The following is a 13,045-nucleotide window of genomic DNA, read 5'->3' as shown; positions in this document are numbered from 1 at the left end:
ATTCATGTTTCTGAGTCACAGGATACAAACTAAAATTCACACAAAGCCTTTAAGCAGAGATCACGACTGGTAATCATTCAAAGGACTAGAAGGAGCCTCTCCTCCAGAGACAAATGCCTTGAGTTTCTGGCTCCTAAGGCAAAGGGGTCTCCTTGGGATGCTGGTTTTTCTCCATGAAAACCTTCATCAAAAAGCAGCAGCCAATAGAGGCTGTGGGTGGTTGGGAGTATCTTGAGAACAAGTGTAGATGGTACCAGGCTGAGGAACCTTGTGCTCATTGGTGATTATCCCCCAGTTCCACCTTTACTTCTTTACTTAGTCCGTCGCATAACCCTCCCACTCTCAGTTGGTTTGCCACCCTTTTAGGAAGTCAGTTGGTTTGCCACCCTTTTAGGACCTTCTGTATGGAAGGTCCTCTCCCTGTTGTGACAGATGGTCATTGTAGAGGGTAACTTCACATGCAGTTCCCCTCACCAGGGCTTTCACTTGTCTGTTGCTCCCTAAAACAGTCCTTGGGCTTCTAGCCAAAGGTCTGCCCATGATCTGATCTTTCCTAATGGACCTGTTCTAGGAAGAGGAATACACCATCTTTCACACGCTCCTGACTCTCCTCCAACCTGAACCAGTTGCTCTGGTTTCTGAGCGCCAAAGTCCCCTAAACTTCTTCCTTTCTCTTCTCCTCTGGTCCAGAGTCCCATTCGACAACCCACTGGAAGTTCATGAATGTCCTTCTCCATATCTCCACGCGTGATCGTTCTTTGGGAGTGACATTACCTTTTTAAAATTTCATGGGCTCATGCAAAGGAGGCTATCTTTTCATGAGCTGGAGGAACTTGTAATGATCCAGTGAACAACGCCCCTAGAGAGAGAGACAGCATGCCTTCCCATTGCTCAAGCTCTCCAGCCATGTCCTTAGCCTAGACTCACAGACAAGATCCCCAGCAAATCGTAGAGACATATTGAAATATAAATGAATCAATCAAAATGATGACTCAGAGCCACCATCTACTCCTGCCTCCAGCTGCTAATGTCTAATGTGTCATTGCCCCTGTCCCAAACAAATCCAAGTATATTGTTTTTAACTTAAGGAAAGCCTGGGTCATACAGACGAGGAGGCACGCAGGCCTGCCCACCTGTCTAGAGACCAGCGAGCTCTTCATAAAAGACAAAAATGCTAATGCCTCCTCTTGAGTGTCAGGCACTCTATTAGCCCCCTGTTGACAGGCACTGAATTGAATTCCGTGGACATCTGGTAATGAGTGGAGTTCGCCATCAAATTCCTCTCTCAGCCTTCAGCCTTCAGTCTTCCTTTCTGTGAAAAGAAGCACAGGAGATTAAAAAAAAAGAACATTCCCAATGTAGGCTGTTTTAAAGCCTTGGTGTTTTAGTAAATATTTGCTTCCTTCCAATTTCCTTAGAGGTAGAAATCAATACAGCTGGCTTCTACAGAGGACTCCTTACTTGGAGCCGTCTAGCTAGGTAACCATGGGGACTCAAGTTTATTCTCAGGAGCACTGTGCTTACATCAGGATTTGCACTGATATAAGACAGGGTTACCAGGATGATTTATTTCAAAGTGAAAATATGCAGGGAAATGAAGGAAGTGGAGCATGCAAGAAGGAAAATCAACAACATCCCTAATTCATGGTTCTGAATCTTAGAATACAAACTAAAATTTACACAAAGCCTTTTAGCCAAAGTTTCTATTCTAAAAGTTCAAAAACACCAGAAACTTTCCCTTGGATGCTTCTGAACTGAAACAAGTTTGAAGGTCAAAGATTCCCATTTAGAAGTTCAAATCCTGAAAGACGCCATGTCCTCCTAAACATGGCACCTTCCTAGTAGAAGTTTTGACCCAGGACTCATTTTGCAATTTCTACTAGATCGAAGAAATCTCTTGCTGACAAAGGGACCCCAGGATCAGCATCAAGGATGGCTTGCTTTGCAAAGTTTCCTTCTGCTTAGGAATTGGTGAGCTGTAAATTTTCCATGCTAACGGAAAAGAATCAGTCCAAAGCACTCTCCTGATTGGTGACTGAAGCTAATGGGAATTGATAAATTACTTCCTGTCCCACTGGGCAAGGCATCCACCAAGTTTTAGATTTCAATTGTATGAGAAATTACTTGTGCAATTCAGTCAGCGAGAGCGCATATAACTGTGTTTTTTTAATCTTATCAGAGTGTGACAAAATCAGAAAATTCATAGCTTTGTGACAGCAGCATATGAATGCACAAGTTATATGAGGCCCTGTTTAGAGAATTTTAATGTGGGAATGCAAGCTGCATATTTGTGCTGCTTGTCTGAGGGCTATGGGATTCTCAGACTGCTTATAAAGATCCCATTAATTTTTCTGCCTAAAGGAACTTAGAGCAAGTTTCCTCTCGAGATGCATAGGCCCATTTTCCAGGGGTCTCATGTGGGCCCTTTCTTTTGGATCCCAATCCTTCCAAGTTGTTCCAAGGTTCAGTGTGTGTGAGACAGGACCTCCCAGTTCAAAGCACAGGAGAAGTGCTTTCCAGGTATAGGTCTGTCTGGGAATCTCTGCTATTCCATTAGGATTTAAGTTTACTTAGAAGCTTAACGGTAAGACAGACTCTACTTTGCCAGTTCTAGATGCATGAAGGTTTCCCTCTGAGCGCTGCCACCAAAGAGACTCAATCACAGAGCCTGAGTTCTAGAGGGTATCTTGTGTTTCTGGGGATTGACAGCAAGTTAGGAGGTAAAGAGCAAAGCAAAATCATGATAGAGAATGTGATGGTTAACTTCATTTGTCAAGTTACCTGGGTTACGGTGTCCAGTTGTTCAGTCAAGCAAGCTCTGGCCTGATTGCTACTGTGAAGGTATTTTGTGTATGGGTTAGAATCAATAGTCAGTTGATTGCATCTACAGCTGATTGCATCTACAATCAACAAAAGAGATTGCCCTCAGCAATAGGGGAGTCTCCTCATCTAATCAGCCTGAAAGCGGAAGTCAGAAAGAAGAATTTCTGCCTCTAGTTCAGCCAGCCAGCTTCTCCTGGGAAATATAATCTTATCTTCATCGGAATTTACAATCTGTGGCTTGCCCTGCAGAATTCAGAATTGCCCAATCTCACAGTCATGTGAGCTAATGTTTATTATAAATGTCTTAGGTCTTTTATATATGTATTTGTATATTTATTCCCCTGGGTTTTTTTACCTGGAGAACTGTAACACAGATACCATCTACTAAGTACTTCATACGCACTTCTAAGCACTTCTCTAGGCCCTCTACCTGTATTAATTCAATCCATTTTTCCCACAACCTTTTTAGATCACTATCACGCCTGTTCTCATTTTACAGGTTAAAAACTGAGACAATGGAGTGATGGGAATGGCCCAAGGTCACATAGGCACTCAGAAGCAGAGCTGGGTAAGAGCCACTGCCCTCGATTTCTACACCACACTCCATACAGCTGGGCTCAGGTGAAAGGTAATTCTCATCCAATGTGCTTTTTTCCCTCTTTTCCATGGGTCACTTTCTGTTTCATATTTACTAGTAAGGGATAGTTTACAAGAGATGGATTGCACCCACTCTCAAGAGGGTTTTAAATGTAGCACACGAGTCCAGGTAAGATTAATCCAAAAAAAAAATTATAAAAAAAGATTTATGAAAGATTCGTCAGAGAGTTTTTTTCTTTGGCACATGTACACACACACACACAATTTGGTGAAGTTCATGAATAGCTGGTTCTCTGCTCCCTTGGAATTAGGCATGGTGATGTGACTTGGTTTGGTCAAAAAAACATAAAACAATAAACTTTGTGACAATTTGAATTTGGTGAATCCCAAAAAGAGAAAGATTGTGCTTTTTAGCTAATCCATTCCTGTGGGTGTGAGACCCTTTTGATTGGACTACATCAATGAGGTGTGACTCAGAGTTTCTGCCCTCTTGTTGGGTCTGATATAAATGGAGACACAGAGGGAGGCATACACAGAGAAAGGGAGCTGCCATATTCAATCCTGCAATAAGAGAAAAGGACTCCAGTTTCACCTACAGCTGAGCTGCAAGGAGAGAAGCTCCCAAGAGGCTCAGAGAGCTGAGCCCCAGTAAGAGGTGATCCATCTGCCTGATAGCTTACAGCTGACACTGAGAGAGGAGGCCTGGAAAGAGACAAACCCTGTGCCTGGTTGCCCAGAGTTGAGCTCTGAGAGTTTGTAGGTTCTGGAAGGGAAGGCAGAGATCTCAGCAGAGATGGGTGGCCATTTTGCTTCACCAAATGGCCGCTGACTTTGGTGAGAAAGCATCTCTGCTGATGCCTTAATTCAGACATTTCATGGCCTCAGAACTATAAGCTTTACCCCAAATAAATCCCCATTTTAAAAGCCAACACATTCCTGGTGCTTTGCATCGGCAGCCCTTTGGCAAATTAAAACAATGACAATAAATCATAAAATGTAAGCCAAAGTGATGCATGCCAATTCCAAGACAATGTATTGACTTGCCAATACCAGACTCACCAGCAATCTTTTCCCCAGCCACAGGGGTCAGGGAAGCAGGTGGACATGGAATTACTTCACTATAGAAGCAGCCAAGGATGGAAGACAACAGTTCTGGAATCCTCCTCAGGCCCCAGAGAACTTTGCATGAGTGAGAAATAAACCTACTTTGTTAAGCACTGAAATTTGGGTGGTATTTCTTACTGCAGCACAACCTCGCTGATTCTATCTATGATGTGCACTGTTAAAGATTCGGAAAGGGCAGAGAAAAGTCTGGCAAGCCAGCTTAGCAACTGTGTAACTCAAAATGTGCCCCACTATCTAGGCTGTACTACAGTCCACACAAATATCAAATGTTTCCAAAGTTTCTGTGTCTTTTGGGTATGAAACTGCTTTTGAATCTTCATGCAAATAATTATTTTTCGTGGGGTCTCTGATGTGGTAAGAAATTAAGTAGGACATTATTTTTCTTTCATGGTTCAAAGCCTGAAAATTAAACATATTCTGAGCAGTTAAACTCTAATACTTGTGCAAGAATATTTAAGGAAAGTGAGATTTAAAGGAGGAAAAGTAAGACTGAAATGTTATAGAATGTCATAGTTTTTAGAATGATAAGGTCTTCGGAATTGGAAGAGATTACAGAGATTATTAATCCAGCTTCTTCAGTTCTATTGCTCATGATACCAAGGTCCAGTACAGGAAGTGAATCTTTTCAATGGGAAAGTAGCAGAGCCATCCTTGAGCTCAAGCCTTCTGCTGCAATGTCCAGATTATTACCACTCTACCATGTCTCTCAAAAGAGATATCACTTTTGAGACTGAATCTCATATTTTCTAAGTCATTGCTCTTTTCTCTAAGGAATAATGCATTATTGTTGCCTCTGTCTATATTGAAAAGTAATAAGCTGTTATGTTTTGCCCAGCAGCCCTGAACAGAAGTGGAGTGCATAACTATGAGAACTGTAAAAATATGACATATGTGATTATATCATGAGCAGATTCATGTCAAGACACAGAAGAATTCGTAGCAAGGATCCCTTATGCCCCCATATTATAGAACTAAACATACACACACTCACACACACACTTTAATGCATGCAAAAATGGGAAAATCTGAATAAGGTCAAAGAATCATATCAATATCCTGTTGGGATATAGTTCCATGAGATGTTACCATTGAGGGACACTGGGTTGAACTGTAACTAAGATCTCTCTGTATTATTTCTTACAACTGCATGAGAATCTACAGTTATATCAAAATAAAAGCTGAAAAATATAATACGTATGTGTCAGGATTATAATTTTCCAAAGTGATTTTGATTCTGCCATCTCAATGGATAAGAAGACCAGCTTGGAAGTGGAGCTTGGAAAATTGTTGATCACCCTGAACCTAGGGGCACAAGGAACATCTTAAGCCCTTGGAGGATTCAGGGAGTGAAAAGTTCTGTGGGTCCTCAGGTGGAAAGCAGGGGTTACTGCAGTAGAAAGGACGCACAAGGGAAGATGGACTCCACGGATGAATGGGACTTGGAGTGAATGAGTAGAACCTCAGGGTCATGGTCAGAGATGTATGAGAAAGTATGGAGGCAGCCAGGGGTTGGGTGTTTGGTTGACAGTAAGGAGTTCTTTCCAAACGCAGGTGGGCTGTGCCGAGGAGCAACTGGACAGAAACCCAGAAAGGGAGAGTGGGGAAAGGGGGTATCTTGGTTTGCCAAAGGGGTTGCCAATGCAAAGTATCAGAAATGGGGTGACATTTTATGAGGGGAATTTTATTTAGGGTAAATGCTTACAGTTCTGAGGCCACTAAATGTTCAAACCAAGACATCAGCAGAGATGCTTCCACACCAAAGTCAGCTACTTGTAATCCTGGGATCCTATCACATGGTGAAGTGAGATGGCCACTGATCCCTGCCGAGGTCCCTGCCTTCCCCTCCAGAATCTGCCATCTCCTGGAGCTCAGCTGTGGGCAGCCAGGCATAGGAACTGTCTTTTTCCAGGCCTCCTATCAGTGTCTCAGGGCTTCTCTGCCTTTCTCCAGCTGTGGGTGAACCTGGAGCCCTCCCTCTCTCTCTCTCTTTCTCTCATGACAGGATCAAAAATGGCAGAGTTCCCTTTTCTTGTGTGTCTCTCTCTGTGTCTCCATTTATATCAGACCCTACAAGAGTGTGGAGACCCAGACTGGCTCATGCCTCATTGACGTAGTCTTATCAAAAGCCCTAAAGCAATATTATCAAATAATCTAATCAAAGGTCCACTAACTGAATTCAATGCAATCAAAGGGCCCCACACCCACAGGAATGGTTTAGGTTAAGAACATAACATTTTGTGGGATTCTCAAAATTCAAACTGTCACAGATTGTCTGAATGCCAGGGGTGTGTGATTTCACTTAATTCCAAAAGAGAGAAAATGAGGAACCACAAGTTGTTTTCAAACTGGTGTGGAAAGCAGGACCTTCTTTTCACCAAACAGCTTCAAGAAGTTCCAATATATACAACAGATGAAAGTATCGGTGCTCTGGTTTAAACGCAGAGTTGCTTCAGCTCATGTGGTCTCCTCCCAACCTGAGGTGGCTCCAAAGGCAACTCTTCAGATATCAGGGCTCCTCAGAACTTTTCAAGCTATAAACGTCATGAAAGAGCAGAGATTTTGGAGTTGGGTCCATGTCTTCCTTTCCTCCATTACTATTAAATGGCCTTGAACCAGTTATTTGAATTTGCCAAGCCTCACCTCCCTCATTTCTAAAATGAAGAATAATAAGATCTCACACTACAGAATAGTCCTCAATGAATTAGCTCCCTCCTGTGCAGGGAAGTGATCTGAGGGTATTCTTCTAAAAACAATTGTTTGAACTAGCTGAAAGAATTATAGGAAGCAAGGACTCTAACCTGGATATGAAGCACATGAAACCACGGTCTATCAATTTCAAAATGATAGAGCTTGAGGAGAACTTGGGGCGTGCCCACTTCCACTCTTCCATTCCACAGATGGGAAAAACAAAGTCAAAACAAGACCAAGGGCAATGGATGCAGCTCAATGGGTTGAGTGCCTGCTTCCCACGTACAAGGACCTGGGCTGATCCTCAGTACCTCCTGAAAAAAAAAAGGGCCAAGCATGGTTTAAAGTAACCTAAGAGTTCAAGTTATTGTTCTCATTCAACTACAATTCACTTACTTAAACATACATAATGTGTGCCAGACAAGAGAACATTGTTTCAACAGGAGCAGAAAAAGTGTACAAAACTCAGGAAATATTTCTACCATTTTAATCTTCCAAAAATTATGCAGTTTCCTGAGGATGTGAGACAGAGAACTGATATGTTAAGGAGCTTTATTTATATTCCTTCAACTTCTAAAAAACTATTTGAGACAGCATTAAGAACTCAGGTGTTTAGGCCAAAATAATTAGAACAAGGCAAAATCAGAAATAAAAAATAAAAGGAGGAGAAAAAAACAAACCAAATATACAACTCTGGTTAAAAACAGCATCAGCTACTGAGCACAACTTAGTTTTGAGCTTCCTAGCAGCCAAGCAAGCAGGGAAACACAGCACAATTAGAGAATAGAATGTAGTGAGAAGATATGGGGTGTTGTACTAACATAAGTGAGGTTTCCTAAATTAACTCAGCAAGAGTTTAGAGTCCAAGAAATGGAAGGCCGCCAATACGCTGAGTGAGTAGTACTTATAATGGGCCATTATACTAGTGACATTATTTCACAGATATTTACCTTAATCCTGAAGCAACTCTCTGAGATTAGGAAATTTAAGACACGTGGTTAGAGGTGCTTCTAGGATTTGAAACCAAAGCTGCCCTACAGGAAGTTTGATCAATGGTCCAATATTCCCTGTCTCCGTTATGGGGCAGGAAGGAAATGAACTCATGCATGCATACTCATATGTAAATAAATAGTTCATAAATAAATAACATTGAAACTCTTGCTCTTGAGCTCATGCCTTTGGGCTATTCTTAGAAGGCAAGTAGCATTCTGTCTCAAGGCCAAGAGCCTGGAGCAATCCCAGCTGCACTTCTCCACCCCCATTCCTAATTGATAAGCAAATCCTGCCAATTCCACCTGTTTAATCATTTGTATCTTCCCCTCCTCTCTGCTGCTACTGCCTTGGCTCAGACCTTCACCCTCTTCCAGGTCTAAGTTTTGCAACACCCTTCCAAGGGTGCAGCCACAGGGCGAGTGGGTCAGGCAGACCTCTGCGGTCAGGTGTCAGGGCGGAAACCCTGGGTCTGTAAGGTGCTAACCTATGAACTTAGACAAGGGGCCCGAATGCTTTGTGTCTCGACTTCCTTGTCTACTAAAATGGGGAAGAGGATGGTGATTATTATCTCACAGGGTCGTTGCAGGGCTTATCCACCTGAAAGCAACGAGATCAGCCTGCCCATGAGAAGTGCTGCATAAGTGAGGCTACAGCTGCACGTTCTGGAAGCTCACTGACCACATGCTCCCAGGGTAAATTTCCCAAAGTACAAATCTGAGCCACGTATTCCTTTGCCAGATCCCCTTGAAGGGTGCCCTATTGTTTGCAAGTCCAAACTCCTTCTGGAGGCGTACAAGACCTCCATGAACTGCCCCTCCATCCTGGTTCCATCTCAGGATCCATCATCAGTTACTTCTGCCAAGTCCCTTTAGCCACAGAAGGTACTATGTGCATGGGTTCTAGAGATTAGGATACTGACGTCTGTAGTATCCTGTCTACCATAAGCAGGAAGGGAGAAATACTGTGCTAGGAGGAAAGTGTGAGCAGAGGCCTCCTGAGAAGGTGTCACCTGAGCAAGGCCCAGAGGGTCACGAGGGAACGAGCTCAGCAGAGCTCGGGGCTTACCACAGGGAGGGAGTGCAGCACCCGCAAAGGCCCTGCCTTGAGGGTGTACACACCATGCTCAGGGAACAAGGAGGAGGCTCCCTAAGGAAGGAAGAAGAGGCTGGGAGAGGCTGGCCGAGATGTGTGAATGGAGGAGGGTACAGACAGAAAACACGGGCTGTGACGGTTAAGCTCACAGTCAACTTGGCCAGGTTCTGGTGTCCCCTGGCCCGATTGTTACTGTGAAGGTATTTAGTAGATGGATTAGCATCTATCATCTGTTGACTGCATCTACAGCTGATTGTATCTACAAGCAACAAAGGATACTGCCCTCAACAGTGAAGGGAGTCTCCTCATCCAAACAGTGGGAGGTTTGAAAGCCAGAACTGAGGATTTCGGAAGTCAGAAAGAAGAATTTCTGTCTCTAGTTCAGCCAGCAGGCTGGTCCTCACCTTCATTGAAGTTTCCAACTTGTGGCCTGTCCTACGGAATTCAGACTTGCCGATGCCCATTGTCATATAAGCCAATCCCTATAATAAATCTCTGAATATTTACATGTGTTTGTATAAATATGTATATAGGGAAGTGGATTTGGCCCAATGGATAGGGCTTCTGCCTACCACATGGGAGGTCCAGGGTTCAAACCCCGGGCCTCCTTGACCCGTGTGATGGGCTGGCCCATGCACAGTGCTGATGCATGTAAGGAGTGTCCTCCATGTAGGGGAGCCCCACGTGCAAGGAGTGCGCCCCATAAGGAGAGCTACCTGCGTGAAGAAAGCACAGCCCACCCAGGAGGGGCGCCACACACACAGAGAGCTGATGCAGCAAGATGATGCAACAAAAAGAGACTGATTCTGGGTGCCACTGACAAGAATGCAAAAGGACACAGAAGAACACACAGCAAATGGACACAGAGAGCAGACAACGGGGCAGGAGGAGGGGAGAGAAATAAATTTTAAAAATTAAAATTAAAAAAATGTGTATATATGTGTGCATGTGTAAATATATATGGAGACCCAGGACACAAACCTTTGGGTGGTGGATGTCTTAGGCTTTCCTTAGAAGTGAAGTGGGCAACCATGGGTGGGTCTTCAGGTAAAGGATCAGAAGACCCAACTTCTATCTAGCAGGATTCCACTGGCTTCTGTCTGAAGAACAGGCCAAGGAAGGCAATGGTGGAAGAAGGGAAATCAGCTTCAGACTGTGGCATTCCCTACCTCTTTGAATTCTTAGATCATTAATATCCCTCTGAAGAAAAAGCAAAAACACCAAGGTTGCTTCGTTAGCAAGTGGCAGAGGCAGGCTGGAGCCCAGGTTGTGAAAACACAGTTAATCAATGCACCGGAGAATGTTGAGTAACTGGCAAATCACCGTAGAAACGCAGGTATTTGCTCACTCACGCATCAGAGCTCCAGAATTCCAGATTCCTAGGCCGCGCCTTATCACAACAGCCCACGCAAATTCTAGAGAATCTCCCTGACCTCTCAGAGACCTGGGGCCTGCTGGCCAAAGGAAGGCGAGAGGGGTGAGTTTCTCCAGGAAGCTATAGGATGCCATTTTATTTCTGCCTCATCTCACTCTTCAGGCTGCTGAACCCTGAGGATAATTAGTCCTGAGCTCAGAGAAAAGATTTATCTTACACTAGGGATAGTCCATCAAATGCCTCTTCCAATAGAACTCATTTAAGAGAGGGCAGGAACACTCCCCAAGGACAATTAATCCGTTTCCCATCTTCTAGTAATTTCCAGCAGGTACCGCAGCCAAAGGCACAGACCCCCCTCCCTCTTTCTGCAGCTGGGACCGAGCCAGTTGGTCACGGCGGGTGACATATTTTGAATGGAAATGCTACATCCTACATTTTCAAGGGCTGCGGATGACGAATTCCTGAAAAACCTGTTTTATCTTTCTTGATCGGTTTCATTCTTCCCCACAAATGCCTAGGTGCAGCCTGGCGCGCCCTTGAATAGACATCAATTATGCAAAAGAAGAGCTTATTCCATATAATTATAAACAAAGCAAGATGGGCACTGAGGGATTTCGTCTGGCTTCTGAGTAAAATGATAAATGGTAACTCAACTGCCTTGAAGTGTGTTACAGGTGAGTACTTTGACCAGACTCTCCTAAGACCTCATTTAAAAAAAAAAATACCTCTGATAAGAAAAAATGAAAGGGGAAGGGGAAAGGGGAGCTGGAGAAAAAGAGCAGAATCATATTTTTGCTTCAGGAGCAGAGAGTGTCCAAGACGTGGCATACAATCTGCAATGCCCCCTTTCCATTGTCAGAGAGGCAGGGAAGAGGAGGGAGTATTCTTTGATCTTGCCGTTTACTTTCTCTTTGGGTCTACTACCTGAGCCTTCAATTCTCCACTCGGACTTTTCCACAGCCCTGTCAAGACAGTAACCTTCACTATCATCAAGTGCCTCAAGAAAGGTGAAGAAAGCAGCCTCACGCGTCTTAGGTCATGGCCAGCGCCTTCTCTAATTTTCTTCTGTCCACTTCACTACTCTTCAATTAGCCTTGGCTGCAGGCGAAATCATGAGAGCAACAGGATCCGACAGCTTCTTTTCCTTATGTTCACCTCCTTCTTGGGAAGGAAGTTGACAGCAGGTGCAAACTCCACCTGAAAATGACTGGTGTTCTCAGTCACTAACCTGCCTGGTGGCACACAGGCTATGCAGGACTATCTGCCCTCATTAAGAGTGACCGTGCAGGCTAGAGGATGTAGCTCAAGTGGTTGAGCACCTGCTTTCCGCGTACAAGGTCCCAGGTTCAATCCTTGGTACCTCCTTAAAACAAACAAATAAAACAACTCTCATTGGGGAGTGGATGTGGCTCAGTGGTTTAGCACCTGTTTCCCATGTACGAGGTCCTGGGTTCAATCCCTGGTACCTCTTTTTAAAAAAAAGTCAGGAAGCAGATGTGGCTCAAGTGATAAGGCTTCCACCTACCATATGCGAGGACCGGGTTTGATCCCTGGGGCCTTCTGATGAAAAAGAAGAAGAGAAAGCATGCCTGCATGGCAAGCCAGTGCCCGTGTGGTGAGCCATGCATCAAGATAATGACGCAACAAAAGAGAGACGAAGGGGGGAATCAAGGTGAAGTGCAGCAGAAACAAGGAACTGAGGTGGCGCAGCTATAGGGAACCTCTCTCCACATCAGAGGTCCCCAGGATTGAATCCTGGTGAATCCTAGAGGAGGAAAAATGAGAAGAGAAGACAAAAAGAGAAATCAATACAGAAGATCACACAGCGAACGAACACAGACAGCAAAAACAGCAGGGCCGGGGGAGGGGAACGGGGAGTGAGGATATAAATAAATATAAATAAATAAATAAATAAATAAATAAATAAACCTTTATAAATTTTTAAAAAGTGTTTTTTCATCTCCAGGAACCCCTGTGCGTATCGGCCGTGAGCAGTTGCTCAGGTGGCCGCCAAGAACCTTAACTGCCCACCTAAGGAAGTTGGACCTATCTCTTTCCTATCCTGGGAATGCCACCTGTTCTTGTTCCTGCCTCGCTATGCCTGACCTCAATCTGAACTCAATATGCACTGGGGACTTGTCTCCCTTAGTCCTTCTGCAAGTAGATCTTCTTCTACCTCTTGGAGAGAAAAGATTAGAGCAGGGTCCACCAAGGCAGGCCTTGTGACATTTTGGACGGGAGGCTTCTTTGCTGTGGGAAGAAAGCTGCCCTCTGCATCGTGGGATGTTTAGCAGTACCCCAGGCTTCTAGCCACTAGTTGCCAGGAGCACACATCTCCACCATGGTGACGAT

At 44.3% G+C, this 13,045-nt stretch overlaps 1 long non-coding RNA gene across 1 annotated transcript; it reads right to left on the bottom strand.

The window, feature by feature from the left end:
• Positions 1 to 1,187: 1,187 nt before the first annotated feature.
• On the bottom strand, positions 1,188 to 10,601 carry LOC131276361 (uncharacterized). Its single transcript, XR_009183870.2, has 2 exons — positions 10,300 to 10,601; positions 1,188 to 1,312 (listed from the first exon to the last, which is right to left on the bottom strand). It is a non-coding gene; the product is annotated as an uncharacterized lncRNA (long non-coding RNA).
• Positions 10,602 to 13,045: the final 2,444 nt, after the last annotated feature.

This window comes from Dasypus novemcinctus, chromosome 28 (assembly GCF_030445035.2).
Source record: "Dasypus novemcinctus isolate mDasNov1 chromosome 28, mDasNov1.1.hap2, whole genome shotgun sequence".
NCBI lineage: Eukaryota > Metazoa > Chordata > Mammalia > Cingulata > Dasypodidae > Dasypus > Dasypus novemcinctus.
Note: the sequence above shows the minus strand (reverse complement) of the source record. Positions and strands in the feature narration are given on the sequence as shown.